General features: G+C 49.7%; 1 protein-coding gene and 1 long non-coding RNA gene across 2 annotated transcripts in view; one reads left to right on the top strand and one right to left on the bottom strand.

Moving 5' to 3' along the window:
- Positions 1-15,065, top strand: part of Kcnj6 (potassium inwardly rectifying channel subfamily J member 6) — a 186,726-nt gene that overhangs the window by 110,042 nt on the left and 61,619 nt on the right. The gene's annotated exons all lie outside the window — the stretch shown is intronic.
- LOC125616956 lies at positions 3,586-7,170 on the bottom strand. The gene is made up of 2 exons (XR_007347766.1): positions 6,118-7,170; positions 3,586-4,454 (listed from the first exon to the last, which is right to left on the bottom strand). It is a non-coding gene; the product is annotated as an uncharacterized LOC125616956 (long non-coding RNA).

The following is a 15,065-nucleotide window of genomic DNA, read 5'->3' as shown; positions in this document are numbered from 1 at the left end:
ACAGTGGGGGTCCGCACAGTGCGTCCCTTCTATAGAATTAGTCCCTTAACCTCATGTTCCCACCACTCACATCTGTCTGTCCCCATCAATATCATCCAAAAATGCATGCTCAACACCAGGCTAGACTCTCCATCAGCTTATAACAAGGAACCTAACCCCCTGTCCCTTCCAAAGGGAAGTCTGTGACCGCCTGTTCCTGTCTCCCTGTCCCAGCGGGCAAAGTCTCCTTGGTGGTACACAGTTTTATGACTGATAAGTTTTTGAAATGCAGCAAACATTGAAAACCTGAGAAAAGGGCTTTGCATGGAGCTCAATGCCAGAACTCAGGAAATGGCCCATTTTTACTAAACACTTCACTTTCCTTTCCATAGAACGAAAAGAATCTGGACCTAATCTGAAAACAGCTTTAAAGAGTCACAGCCCGCAGCGGGCCCTCCATAGCCACAGACCCAGGTCTCGGGGTTCCACATCTGCAAAGCCAACCGACCATGGGCCTAAAATATTTTTCAAAGCATCTGTCTTGAACATTGACTACCTTTCCCCTGTGGCTATTCCCTAAGCACCACCACGTGACAGTTACTTACCTAGCCTTGACCTGGTGCTAGGAGGGGTCGGCCGTCTAGAGAGGACAGAGGCATGTTGGAAGGTGCCGGTGGGTTCTGTACAGATACTATGCCCTTTTTGCACAGGGGACAGGAGCATCTGTGGATCTGGGATCCTCGGGGCTCCTGGAACCTCTGCCCTGTGGATACTGAGGGACAGTTGCACATGCATTCCACACCTGCTGTGTAGCCAGGCACTGACCGTGAGTGAGAGAGGCTGACGTGGAGCACTCTGTGCTGCGATGGACGACTCCCTGTTTCCCACCCCTGAGCCCCACGTTTTCAAGATTTCTCTCGTATCGTGAACTGTAGCTCTTGTGAGATATCAAATAAGTGCTGCAGGTGTAACAGGCTCTTTGTGCCTTGGGTCTGACCTTTGGAGGACTCCGGAGCCACCCTTGTACGGGGAGATTGGGGTGGGGGGTGCGAGGAAGGGCAAGGGGAGTGTCACTTTGGCAGGGAGCTCTGTCACTGTCCCACAGACCAGAATCTTCTCCAGCCTCCCTGAGCTCGGAGACTCTGGATCCCCCTAGTGGTGTCCTCTGAGGCTCACCCCAGAGCAGCATGAACTGACCCCTCTCAGCCAAGGGTTTCTGTCTTGTTTTGACTCCTACAAAACAGGAGGGCTCCCTGTGACATCCGCACGGACGGACGCAGGTCAGTCCCCAGCGCTTCTCCTTTCCCCTCCTTCTCCCTCCCGCATCCCCTTCCTCTACTGTTATTAGCCCCCCATTTATTTTTGTTACAATTGAACATAAAAGTGGGACTTGTTGTGATAAATTCATGCACACACGTGGTACAATTGGCCGACTTCATTATCCAGTGAAGTCTCTGTATCAGATTCTCTCTGCGGCTTCTCCCGTGGGACAGGAGGGAGGTGAGGCATTGCATCACGGAGCTCGAGAAGCAGCAGCCGCTGGAGACTGATCACTGATGTTAACCTCAGCTTCAAATTACAGAAAGGGCTTTGCACTCCCTCAAACCAAGGCCTGGTCTCAAAAACTAAATGAATTTGGAGTCAGCTGATTTTCTCTGTGATATACCTGAGTGGGAATTCTCCCTGGGGCGCGGACCCTGTCTTTCCGATGACAGCTTGTAATGAGTGACACAATCCAAAGCAAGAAACCTCTTTTTCTTGGTAATTAGCAGTGATACTTGCCTCTGAGGGCTTGGAGGCCTTTTCTAAGGCTTGCTTAGGGAACCCTGGGTAGTTGCCAACAAAAGAATCAAGACTCTTGCCCCTGTCCCTGAGAAAAGGCAACCACTATCTATTTCCTTTGGGGGAAAAAATGGTTTTCTCCATTTTTAGAAAGTGGAGGAGAGGTGTTCTAGAGTGTTCTGGAAGTGTCTGGAAGCTGGACGTGTCTTGGTCCTTCCCTCATGGGATTCATACAATTCAGCACTTCCAGTGCTACCGATCTCTTAGGTTACAGCAGGATGCTTTTTCTTTGTGAATGAAAACCACAGTTGGGATTTATGGGCACTAAAGAGGCCCTTAGGGAGGAACAATGATCAATATATCAAAGACACAGGAAAAACAATGTGGACCAAATGCACACTCGAGGAAAACAAATTCACAAGGAACTAATTATTCATTGTAGTGCAGGCTGGAAATCCGGAGCCATGAAAACAGCAAGCTGACACCAAACGGCTTCTGCTGTTCTCATGACTTCCTTCAGAATATTCTTAGCTGACCTTAAGTGACATTCCGTGGTCTGGATGAGGGGACATCTGCCAGGCAGCATCGTGGCCTCAACACACCCTTCCTATCATGCATGCAGTGGGCACACAGTGACCCTGACCTGGAGCTGCCCTACAGTGGTGGACCACTTGGGTTCCTCTGTCTGCTGCCCCTGGAAGGCAGGACACCAGGCTTGCTCATCCTCAATGTCTCGAAGGAGCTGGTAAAAGACAAACTCACACTCCTAAAGGACAGACCCACATGCTCCACAGGTACCTTCGTTCTGCTGCGGCCTGAAGTCAGAGGGGTGCTCTAGACCTGGTCCTGCCGAGGGATGTTGGAGGCGACCTCCGGAGACCATTCCTGTCATGTGATTCTATTTTTGAAAATGAATCAAACCCTGGAAAATTCTGACACCAGCCACCCAGACATCCAGGAGCTGGCTGCGTCTCATCTGCAACTATATTTTTAAAGGGGGCCCTTTATGTTCCTGACACATGGGCAATTTTGAGATAGTGATGTTTACAGAAGGCTTCACAGCTACGTAAACAAACATGATCCGCAGCTGTGGCAAGTGTGCGTTAAAATAGTAAAGCATTCACATAGCCTGTTATTTATAGAGGGCAAATGGGCCTCAAGGCTAGATGGCAGCCACACAGAGCTGGGACCACTGCCAGCTAGCGCGCCTCGCTGCAGCCTTTCTGATTGATAAACTTCCATATTTACCCTCAACGATTATGCAGCGATGACAGCGAGACCTTCCCTACACCCCGGCAAATGTGCCCCAGTAGATGAATCCTGGCAAGCCTTTGGGGGTTTTATATTTTACATTTTTTATTATGAAAATTACAAAACTTATACCAAAATGGACCAAATAGTACCATTAACCCCTGGGTACCCGTCACTCAGCTCTGATAACTGTCAGCCTGTGGCCCACGTGCGTCATCTGCATCCTGCTCACTAGCTGCCCTTGGTATCATCTCATTTTATCTGCAAGCATGTCAGCTGTTTCTCCAAAGGATAAGGACACTTTCCCAAGCACAAGGTGATACTGTTGCAACAGCTAAAATAATCACCAATAATTCCTTAAGATCCAGTGTCTACTAAGTGTTCAAACCACAACTGACTCATGAGTGTCAGCTTTTGTTTGTCTTTTATAATCTGTTTGTTTGAATCACAAGAGATTCTCGCCCAGAATCTGTCCCTGGGTGAGATCTCGTAAGCCTGTCAACTTAGAGCTCCCCTTCCATCTCCGATTTCTTCCATCCTATGTTGGAGTTTTGTTTGTTTTAGTTTTGGTTTTGGTTTTGGTTTTGGTTTGTGTGTGTGTGTGTCTGTGTGTGTGTGTGTGTGTGTGTGTGTGTTATCTCAGAGAACAGAACTTCTGAAAGATTTCAATCCTGCATAGAAAAATGGGGAAAGCAAGGTCAAGAAGGAGCCAGCCCTCATGAGACATACTAGATAACAACACTCTGCAGTGGTCCTCCCTAAATGTTCTTTCTGCATTTGTGAATTTGACCAACCAAAGATTAAAAACATTCGAGAGAAAAAAAAATTCCATCTGTCCTAAATATACAGAGACTTCTTCTTGTCAATATTCCCTGAGCAATACAGTTTAACAACTATTTGCATAGCCTCTACATTAAATTTGGTATTGTAAGTAAGCAAGAGATGATCTAAAGTCTATGTGAGGGTGTGCACACGTTATATACAAATTCTACACTGTTTTATATAGTGCAGGGACCTGAGCATCTGCAAATGTGGATATCTACACGAATCCTGGAACAATCCCCCTGCCCCAGATATCAAAGGACGAATGTGGACCAGTAAGCGATGCTGGTTGCCCAGAAGCCACTGTCTGAGTGTTACCGAGGAGAAGCACTGGCACACCCAGAACCAGGTGAAGGCAAGACATCCCCCACTCTGGGGAGGCTCGTTCCACTGGGAATTGAGCCACATAGGTCATATCACAGATCCCAGGCCTCCTGAGCTGGATGGATCCTCATCCAACTCTTGTTTTAAGGATGAGAAGACAAAGGCCAGGACCAGTGACTTAGCTAAGGTCAAACAGCCACTAGCAGAGCAGGAACTGAAGGTCCACCCCACCCCCATATGGTGCTCCTCCAGGTCCCCCATCTTCACATCATGAGCACTCCTGGTTCATGAAGATTCTGCAGAGAAATGCAGAATCAGAAAGGTAACTGGTGTTAACAGGCAGACAGCCGGTGTCCCTGTACTCTATTCTCCCTTCTCCCACCATTACTTTCCCTTTTTCTTTAAGGTTCCTTCCTTGGTTTCCAAATGCTATCGATTCACTTTAAAATTCTCTAGGCATTCACATGAATTTTTAACAATCATATATTTAAACAAGACGTGCCACAAAACAGTTCTGAAATCCAAATGCCCCTGGGAGACGTGGGTGTTCCGTCCGGTCTTATTCCCAGGAACCAGTTTTCTTTGTTGTAGTCACAATGCCACCCTGCTGTCACGGGGAGGACTGTGAGATGGAGAGTCTGAAGGGTGAGGGGGTTGAGGGTTGGCCTACAGTGCTCGTAAGCTATTTCCAGCAACGATAGCTCATGGTCATTACAGTTCCCAAACCTAATTTTCTCCTTTGGATAAGTACAGCTAATCCCGCCTCTGGCAAGCCATTATCTCTGGATGCACGATTCTTCCTTTAAGAGTGATAAGCCCAACTACCTAGAGTGGGAAAAGAGTTGGTTGATAACATCTGAAATGCTAAAACTTGGATGAAAAATCTCTACAGAGGTATCCTCCTTGCAAATTTCTGTAAGGAGTGATTTTTTTTTTTTTTTAATTAAAGACATGGATATCTTTTACCAAGGTCAAAATCGACCATCCATTGTCATCAAGAAATCCACTCCTTCCTTCTTTGAACATCAGACTCGGCTTATTTACTCAGGGCTTCCTTCCAAAATGTCCGTCTCAATAGAATCTACCACAGTGGATGACCCCAAATATGTGAAATCTGTAACCAGCAGCAGCTGGGGGCACTTTGGTCTGGTTGATGGGACATCCTGACAACCTGAGGTGGGCAGCTGTAGAGGACACACAGCATCTGAGACTCCTCCAGCACCCACCAAAGGGAAAAATACTGTAAGGGACCTGACCCAATAGCTCTAGCCAACAGGTCCCATCATGGAGAAGACAAGGTATCGAGGTCACCGTGTAGTGTTCTAGTTGAAAAGTCTAAGCTGCTGAATAAAATGTGTCATTATTAAAAGAACCAGTGCCAGAAAACCCACCCTTCATCCTTCACCCAACAGGTCATGGAGATCTGCTAAAACAGATGCTCCCTAGCAGTCACTGGTGGTCACACCACACACTCAACGCAGAATTCAAACTCAAGGCAAAAGTGGACAAGGAGCTAGAGGTTAGCTCAGGCTCAAACGCTGAAGTCAGCACTCAACATTGCAGAAGGAGGCAGGTGTCAGATAGTGCAGCCTCTAGTTAGTGTCCTTAAGTAAGTAGAGTGGGGTTATTTCCCAGGTCATCAGTCATATGAGTTCTGTGGGATGCTGCCGGCAAGGAGTTCTCCCTGGTGGTTTCTAATGGCCAGAAGAAACCATGCCAATCATTCACACACACACACACACACACACACACACACACACGTGCGCGCGCGCGCGCACACACACTCCTGCGGATGGTGAAGAGCCAGAGCTGCTTCTCCAGTGGGCCTGGCCCTTGCTCCTCTGCCCCACACCCACCCACTTACAATCTCGTTTGTTTACTAATTACTTAGTAAGCTTCTTTCCCCAAAGCCACCTCTCTCTGCCACAGCTCCTCCCCTCTGTGCCCTCTTCCACTCACTCAGCCTCTCCGAGCCTCTCTCTCTGTCTCTTGGGCTTTACGAAGGGAACGATCATGACACCAGCCGCACAGGTGGTCATTCCGCCTCCCAGATTCCATCAGGGCAGATCATTTCTACGCCCACAAGCCACACGGGTAGAATGACAATAAAGAACAAAGCTTTGCAGAGCCGAGAAGGCGGGCAATTGGGAGGGCCAGTCCTAGCAAGGCATTCCCTGGTTCCCAAGGGCCTCGGAGCTGGGCCTGCACAGATGATAAACAAGTCCCCTCTGAAAGCACTCCAAGCTGACCTTGAGAGCCAGCAGTCACTCGTGAGCACACAAGCCCAGCTGGCCTCTGCCCTGGTCACCTACCAGGAGTCACTAATCGACGGGATCTGAGTCACAGAGGGTCACTGGACTCCAACACAAAGGACTTTGCATTCCTATAAAGAAGCATTTCATCATTGCCATCTCTGCCAAAGCTGGACATGAATGTAAATCACTCTCCAGTCATCTGAGGCCAGAGAGGACAGACCAGTAGTCTGCATTTAAAACCATACTCATGTTTCAGGGTCTCCTTCAGAGGTCTCATCTGATGTCCCTACTTAGGAAATTCACTTTTGTACTATTAACTAAATAACTTTTACTTACATAAAAAGTACTTATAGGCACTTTTGTTTTAAAGTATAGACTGACTTCCAAATGGCAAATGTGAATTTCAGCATTGCCAATTTCATCATTCCCTGTTGCAAAAAAAGAATGATTAAGATACTGTATCAGTCTGCTTTGGCTATGCTATGCTGCAGTAACAAACAACCCCAGGGGCTTTAAACCACAAAGGATTGTTTCTCCTTCATATTACATGTCCACTGAGATTCTGTTCACATCCTGTTTACTCCAGGATGCAGACTGAGGAGCAGCCCCACATAGGACATGCCACGCTTACACTAGGGAAAAAAAGATAAATGGAAAAACACTTAACTTCAGCTCCCCAATTAGTTGGTCGTAGTGAATCATCTGGCAGTGCCTGATGTCAGTGGACAGGGGAGCAGAATTCTCTCACAGGGAGCTGGAATAAATAACTGACGACAGTCATTCAGTCTACCACAGATGATCTAGTGGCTTTGAAAACCAACATACAGAGCTGAAAACTCTTTGTGAGTCAGAGTTGAAAACGTGCCGTGGTCATGTGCGTGTTCACCAGAACATCCACTTTTCAGCCTTCTAATCCTGGCCTGAGGTTGTCGGGATGGCATTTTCCTGTTCCCACTGAAGTCACGCCATGTCACTCAATGGTCCCATCACTAGAAGCCTAAGTGCCGAGCGTCACCCTCATGGAACCTCTGCAGCAGCGTGTGCTGCTCCCACCCACTGGGGCGCTCAGGAGAGCACCAGCCACTTGAAAACTTCCTCCCTGGATCCTTGACGGTTCTGAGAGGTCCTTTGCCAAGTCCCTTGGGACACGCAGCAAGACTGAGAAACAACCTTATGTTGGGTTGAGCCACTGCAGTTTGGTTTGTTTGTCACCATGGTAAGATCTAGCCTATCTTGCCTGATACAAAATGTCACGTTGACACTTTGACAGGTTGGCCATTGGACTCTGCCAAGCACACTAGACTTGCCAGGAAACGAATGTGCAGCTAGAACTTTTCGGAACATCTCCTCCCTCCTTAAATCGTCTTCACTGGTTAAGACTTTGAGGCCAGACAGGCTGAGCTCAAACTCTGTCTCCACTCCTAACTCTCGTGTGATGGGGCGCACCACATTCCTCAACCACCTTTTTTTTCTTTCTGAAAAATGGGAAGGAAATTCGCATCTACACAAAGATTTCATGGAATCATATGTGCAAATCCTTCAACTTAGGAACTGGTGCATAATAAGTGCTCAGTAAATTTAGAGAAGGAATCTGTGGTCCGTAAAGCATCCTGTCCTTCATTTGGGGCTCACTGGAGGCCAATCATTTTATTTAGATTCTTTATGTGGCTTATTTTCAGACCGCAAAACAATTCTGAAAGACAGGTGTCGTCCCTAGATGACAAAGGAGGAAACGGGCTCTCTGGTGGGGGGCTGGGAGGGGGCGACCTGGTTCTCTACGTGATGGGCTGGAGAAGCAGGTGAAGCCAAGGTGGAGCCTCGGGGCTGCCCACCCCCCACCCCCCCGCCGTTGCCTCTCCAGGGGAGCCTGGCGCACAAAGGCACATTGAGGATCCCAACGCAGGTTATTGATTGGAATTCATTAGTTCCCAGCGACAGATCAGTGACGAAGGACTTGGTTCCCGGCCTCGGCTCCCCTGCCAGGCTCACCTTGCCCGACCGGGGAGGCAGGCGGGGGCACTCGTCTCTTGCATAACTGTTGGCAGCCGACTGGCTCCGGCTCTCCAGCTCTGCCCCGTTCGATGTCATCAGGTGACCATGCCAGTGGAAGCACTAAGCTAACCCCATCCCAAAGGGCCTGGTGCCAAGTATAGCCCACACTGCCACCAAGCAGCCAGCTTACCACCCTGAGGGCAGGAAAAAAATTGAGTTTCACATTGAGAGGGAAGAATCAATTTTGACTCTGAACTCCCTACCAGAAAGCACCACAAAAAAAAAAAAAAAAAAATTGCTGGCTTTGTCCAGCCTAATTAAACCCTGTTGAGGTTTCCATTTCACTATAAGACATGCAATAAGACCCTCTTCAGGAAATGACAATGATGGCAGTGACAATGATAATGATGGTGATCCACTAGTTTTGAGGTCTTCCTTGGAAGGTTTTAATTTAGCATCTGCTAAGTAAAGACATTTCCTTCTACATTTTCTCAAGCATATTTGACATGGGGTAAATATTAACAGAAATCTGTGAAAGCAGTTGGATAAAGGGGGTATTGGGTAATGACTTAAGAGAGGTACATACACAGGGGAACACGGAGACGAGACTGTAGACTTGAGTATAGAATATGCTGAGGTCCCTTGCCGTTGGCCCCCAATTAAGCAGGTTTAATGCAACCCCAGAAAGCTAAGGTAGTAACCAGGAGCAGACCTGTTCAGTTACACAAACTGTCTCCCCAGACAGTTGGAGGAGGTATCCAACCCAAGCAGAGAAAAAATGTTGTGGTCCATGATTCCTGGAGAAGCTCTGGAGAATCCACAAGTCCAACATGGCACAGGGAAGACCCGACACCTCCCTGGATCCTTCCAGCGTGATTCCTTTGTGTTCACCCCAAGGCACCTGGCACCTTCTCCCTCACCTGCAGACCCTGGGTCTCTCCCCCACCCCTAAGGCTAGGGGGAAAAAGCAGCCACATTTACTAAGCCTACAAGTGGCTCACACATGCAAGGAGGAGGGAAGCTGGGCTGGCCACCAAGGAGCCAGGCCACTCACAGGGCAGGATGGGAAGAGCTTCCAACAACCCCTCCCAGCTGCGCTACCTGGGCTCCGGGACAGAGGCACAGCTGGGCTGGGTGAGTTAGCAAAAGCCTCACCTTGGGCTGGAATCCCGTCCCTGGTGTTTAGAGGCTCCTGTGGGACTTTGAGTTCCTGTGTTGGTGAAGCAAGGTGTCCCCTCCTGCCACACTGACCGGCAGAGCCATACAATGGCACTCCTTCCCCTGAGTACAGTCTCATCCGTGTTTGACCACGTGTAAAGGGCACCTCAGGAACAATGGCCACCATGACCCACGGGGGTGGTGGCCCTGGGCAGGGGGCAGAGAGGATGCTGGAGTTCTCCCTACTTGCCATCAGGGGGCACTTGTCACCTACCCCACCCTGGGGTCTCTTCCTAGGATAAAACAAACCTGCACTTATATGCAAGAAGGAGCATTTACTTCAAATGCTTAGCCTGCCCGTCTTCCACCCACCAGAACCATGTTCCCACTCGCCTGTCTCCCTCAGCCTTCATCTCCACCTCCCCCTTGGAGAGCAACCTTGTCTCATGCCTTATGAGAAACAGAAGCAACCAGACTGGACCACCGCAGATGCACCTTGCCCACCGCCACGTCTGCCTCCCACTGGGCCTCAGCCACCCTCTGGTTTTCCCTCCTCCTCCTTCCGGGGGGGCTGGCTCTAATCCCCAGAGTCTTCTAAACTACACCGTCGTCTTTCTTTCCTCCATCTCCAAGTTTTTTCCCTACTAGTTTATTTTTGCCAAGATCAAAACATTCACTAATATCCAACCCCATAAAGAAAAAGCAAGCAGAAATAGAAAGAAAACCCCTTCTCCTGGCCCCTTGCTCCTTCCTAGTGGTCTCCCCTTCCTCAGTTCTCCTGCCCACGTGACTTCTACGCGCACCAACAACGACCACCCTGGCAGCTCAGAGGCCATCCCCTGTGGTCTTCCCGGCCTCTGTGCATCATGAGTGTGTCCTCACTGCCGCCCTCTCCAGGGCTCTCCTGATCCTGGCTTCTCCCTCCCTCCTACCGCAGAGCACCTTCCTTTCCCACTCTCCTCTGCAAACTTCCTCCTCCTCCCAAAACGCCTCTGGCCCCACTCCATCCAAAGTGCTCGTCTCCATTTTCCCTCTTGGTGATTGCAGCCAGGCCCTTGGCTTTAATTACCATCTTTTTGCATGTGACACTGAATTTCTATTTCTGTCTTAACTTCTTCCCCGAGTTCTGCACTCAGAGATGCAATTGCATACTTGGTGTTCCTATTTAGATGCCCAACAGGCTCGTACAACCAACATGGCCAAAGCAGAAATGAGAGATTTCCCAACTCCCCAGGGTCTGTCCCCTCTCTGTTTGTAAATGTCATCGTCAGCCATACAATGGCACAAACCAAAACTCACAGCATCCCCCTGGTTCCATCCCACTCCCTTTCTGTGGAGTCCATGGGTTACTGCCCATGAGACTGTCTCTACAGATGAAGCTGTCATGATGTGCAGGCAATGGCTGGCCTCCCAGCTAACGACCCCCACAAGAGTCCATTTGACCTGCCACAAATAGCCAGGCCACTCTTAATAAAATACGTATCAGGGCAAGTCACTGCCCTGGAGTAAACCTGCCAGTGGGCTCCCACTGCCCTGGGGAATCCAGATTCCTTTCCAGCCTGGCTCTTCATGGGCAGCTGCCTCACCCCCGGCCACCTTCCCACCTTTCACTCATGAGCACACAGCCCTTGCTGGGGGAGTCTTCCCTGACCCCCAGGAACCCCCGCTGAGGTGCGTTCCACCTTGCTTTGTGGCCTCGGTGCCCACTGTTGCCATCTGTTTATTTAATTATTAGCAATCAGACAATATCCTGCTCCTCATGATACCCCCAGCACCCAGTTCCTGGGGGCACAGTAGGTGCTGGATGCACATGTACAGACAGAGTGGAAGAATGAACAAAGCATCCTATATGGTCCCAAACCAGACAGGTCCCTTAGCCACAGAAAGGAAGCTTGGGGTCATTTAAAATTGCCAAATAGCCAGCATAGCCAGGGCCCATTGGCTCCTTTTGACAACAGGAGTGGCTCTGGAGTTTGCAGGTGGTCCCCAAGCACAGCCCCACACCTCTCTCCTGAATGACAGACTCAGGCAGAAGCGGTCCCAGACAGCTCCACCTGGGTGGCTCTCATGTCCTGTAAATCTAACTTGCCCTAAACTCAGACACAGGCCCCCTCCTATATCCCATACTTTGATGAATGGACCACTGGTCTCTCAGTTGTCCAGGTCATAAACCTGGCCATCATGTGACATTCCTCCCTTCCTTGGGCTCTGCAGCCACCTATTCCCCCAAAGCCCTGGCATGAAAACCCCTGGGGCTCCTTCTGCAAATGAGGAGAAGGCCTTCCTCCTCCAGACACTCTACTGCCACCTGCTGGGACATTTATGGAATAAATATACAGAATCTGTGCCCCTTAGATCACCGTGGCAGTCCTGGTAACGCTGGTCAGTTCCATCTCGTACCTGTCTTGGATACCCAAATATCCTCTCCTCGCCATCGTCTTGGGGCCACTGTCCACACCACCACGCCCTCTCCCTGGGCCATTCCAACGCTTCCAGCCTGGTAGTCTAACTGCAGCCTCTCAGTTTACGACCCCATCCTCACAGTTGCAGAACAGACTTGGTGACCTCAAATGCCTTCCCCTCACTTCCTGGCTCAAACATCCTCAGTTGTTTCTGAGGAGCTGAAGAATAAAGACCTATTGCCTTGGCGTGTCACAGACAGGTCACCTGTCTGAATGCCCGTCCTGCACTCGGCTACGTTCTGAGGCTGAAATCGTCATGGGTTACTTCACCCCAGGCCTTACTCCTCCCGGACTGTCCCCTCCGTCTTCCTTTACAATGACTCCAGCTCACCCACCAAACCCCACAGAACCTTCCTGATGCTCACAGACCTGGGGGTCCTCCTCCTGCTTCTGCTACATCTCTGCGGTCACCCTCGTGGGTGACTGACCACACACGGAGGCCCTGTCACACGTCATGTGTGAGCATACAGGCTCTGCCTTCTTTTTTCTGTTCCCAACAAGTAGCACAATCTGGTGCTCAAAAAAAAAAAAATGGGACAACAGAATAAGTGAGGTCTGTCCTTTCTAAATGTGTCTCTGTTGCTGGGAGGTTTCCTTCTCCTCTGTGCCGTGTTATGTGGGCTCTACCAGGAGCCAAGGGCCACCTCTGGCTTCCCTACTAAGGCTGCCATGGCATTACGTTTAAGAACTAAAGACGTATTCTACTAAAATGTCTGGTTATTCTGTAGGATCCCTTCCCTGGCCAACATCCATCGTGCATTTTATAAACCCCACCTGACACTAAGACGGATTGTTCAAAGCAGAAATCCAAAAGGCGAACCTGATCTCAGAAATCAGCCTCAGGATCATAACATGAGGTTCTGTGAAGACACCTCTGTGCCCCCTTTTTTGAAGAGGACCGAGTGCAATGGAGACACGCTGGGTGGGTACGGGCCACCAAATGCCGCAGTCTGGCTGGGCACACAATCACGAGCCACCACACAGCTTGTAGATTCAAACAGCAACTCTTTATTCCCGAACTCACACCAGCCGTCTACAATCACGTTCTGGGGAAATCCACGTTCTCTGCCCAAATCCACGTTCTCTCCCAAATTTTTGTTCTCTGGGCTTCTGTCTCCCAAAATATACTGTCTGAATCCCGTGAGAACTCAAGGGGAACTCAGGCAGCAGGATACGCCCTATTCCCAGCAGGAATAATCTTAAACCTTAAACCTGGAACCTAAACTGGGAACGCCCTAAACACGATTATGTTAAACCGGGAACACCCTAATCCGCCCTGGTCCTTGAGCAAGGTCAACTACATTCAATGTCACTGCAAAATGTCAGCAACATGGGGTACGCTGGCAAGGAAATTGTCATACCTACTTGGCTAATGGCTCCCAGCAGGTGGGGAGGCCCAGCTCCGGGACCAGTTCTTCCTCCAGAATTTACGTCCACCTAACTACCTGCTCAGAGTTGCCCTGTGATGGTATCTGCTTTTGCTCCCAAATCTCAACAGGCAGAGCTCTCAGAAGAGCAAGGCTCGGGGAAGGGGATCCCTTCTCACGTTCCTCCACTACCCACCCATTCCACTGCAGCGGGCAGGAGGGGTCTGAGGCAGGACAGGCCGGGGACTCCAGAGGCCTCCAAGAGGCCCCCCACCCCAGGGTGAAAACTCTCAGTCAAGGGGTCTGAGGCCGAGGTGGGCTCTGTCTACAGGCCAGGGTTGTCCAGAGCCTCCCGTATGCCTGGCACTGTGAAAAGATAAGGAAAAGAGACACAGCACTGCCCTTGGGGAACTGGCATTTTAGAGCGAGGAGTTAGCAAAATGTTTTCTGTAAGGGGCTGGAGAGTAAATATTTTAAGCTTTGTGGACAGTCTCTGTCACTCCCACTCACACGGTGGCATGAAAGTGGCCAGAGGCAATGGCAAAAATATGAGCACGTCTGTGTCCCAATAAAACCTTATTTATGGGCACGTTATCATTTTCACGTGTCATAAAACATTATTCTTCTTTGGCTCCTTTCCAGCCATTTAAAAATGTCAAGACCATGTTTAGCTCTCCCCTGTTCTAGATGATGAGTCTGACATAAAAACAAATTACAGTACAGTGCGAAATGGAATAACGTCTGTAAGAGGAACATTTTAAATTTTTAAATGCGGAGGGGGGCCCGCCGGGAAGACCACACAGCTCGCGCACACTCCCAGCCGGAGTCGCACTTGGAACCTGCTCCTGTGGTTGTTCCTGAGCCCCCCAGCCAGCATGGCTGGTCCTGGGGAAGCAGGAGCAGGCTCCATCCACTGTCCCCACACAGAAGAAATCGTCTGCATTTGCTCTCCACGTTTGCGTTCTCCCTGAATGAAAATAGAACAGGGAGCAGAGGTTTCCTGACCTTTCAGAGAGCTAAAATTGAACTTCTGCTCAAGAGCAGAGCTCCATCGGTAAACAGTACTATTATTAACATCACGTTTTCAAAGAAAAAGATCAAAGAATAAGAGCATTTTTGCTTCACGGGTGTTTGCACCAACTCCCCGAGTTCCGTTTCGCTTGCTTTGTTGAAGAGGACTCCCACAGCTCCGAGTTCCCCACCTCCTCCCATAGCAACGCTTATTCTTAGCATCAATTCATTTGGAGGGTGAAGGTCCTAAACTCCATTCCCTCCTGAAAGGGCCCTTCATGGTCCAAACTCACCGCTGCCTGCACCCCCAGCTTGCTTCCCGAGTGACCTACAATAATAAGTCACCTACGAAAACACTCCCTCTCTGCGGTTCATCCACATCCACACAGAAAGCCTTGCCTTCTATGGGGCCATTGTGGGACTCTGCTATGCATCAAGGCACCCTTTACAACCCCACTGGAAATACTTGCAGTCATATGGAAAAGCCGCTGTCAATGGGCGCCCCACCACCACCCACCCCCGTGACATTGTTTAAGCTTTCTAAGTCACCACCTAACCTAAATATGTGGCCAGGGGGCAAGCTCACAAAGACCCAAGGATATGCCTTGGCCGTGTGTCCCCTCAACTGCTGAATCTTGGACCAGAATAATCACGATGAACTC

The sequence above is a fragment of the Marmota marmota genome, unplaced genomic scaffold (genome assembly GCF_001458135.2).
Source record: "Marmota marmota marmota unplaced genomic scaffold, marMar, whole genome shotgun sequence".
Classification (NCBI taxonomy): domain Eukaryota; kingdom Metazoa; phylum Chordata; class Mammalia; order Rodentia; family Sciuridae; genus Marmota; species Marmota marmota.
This window is presented reverse-complemented; position numbering and strand designations above follow the sequence as displayed.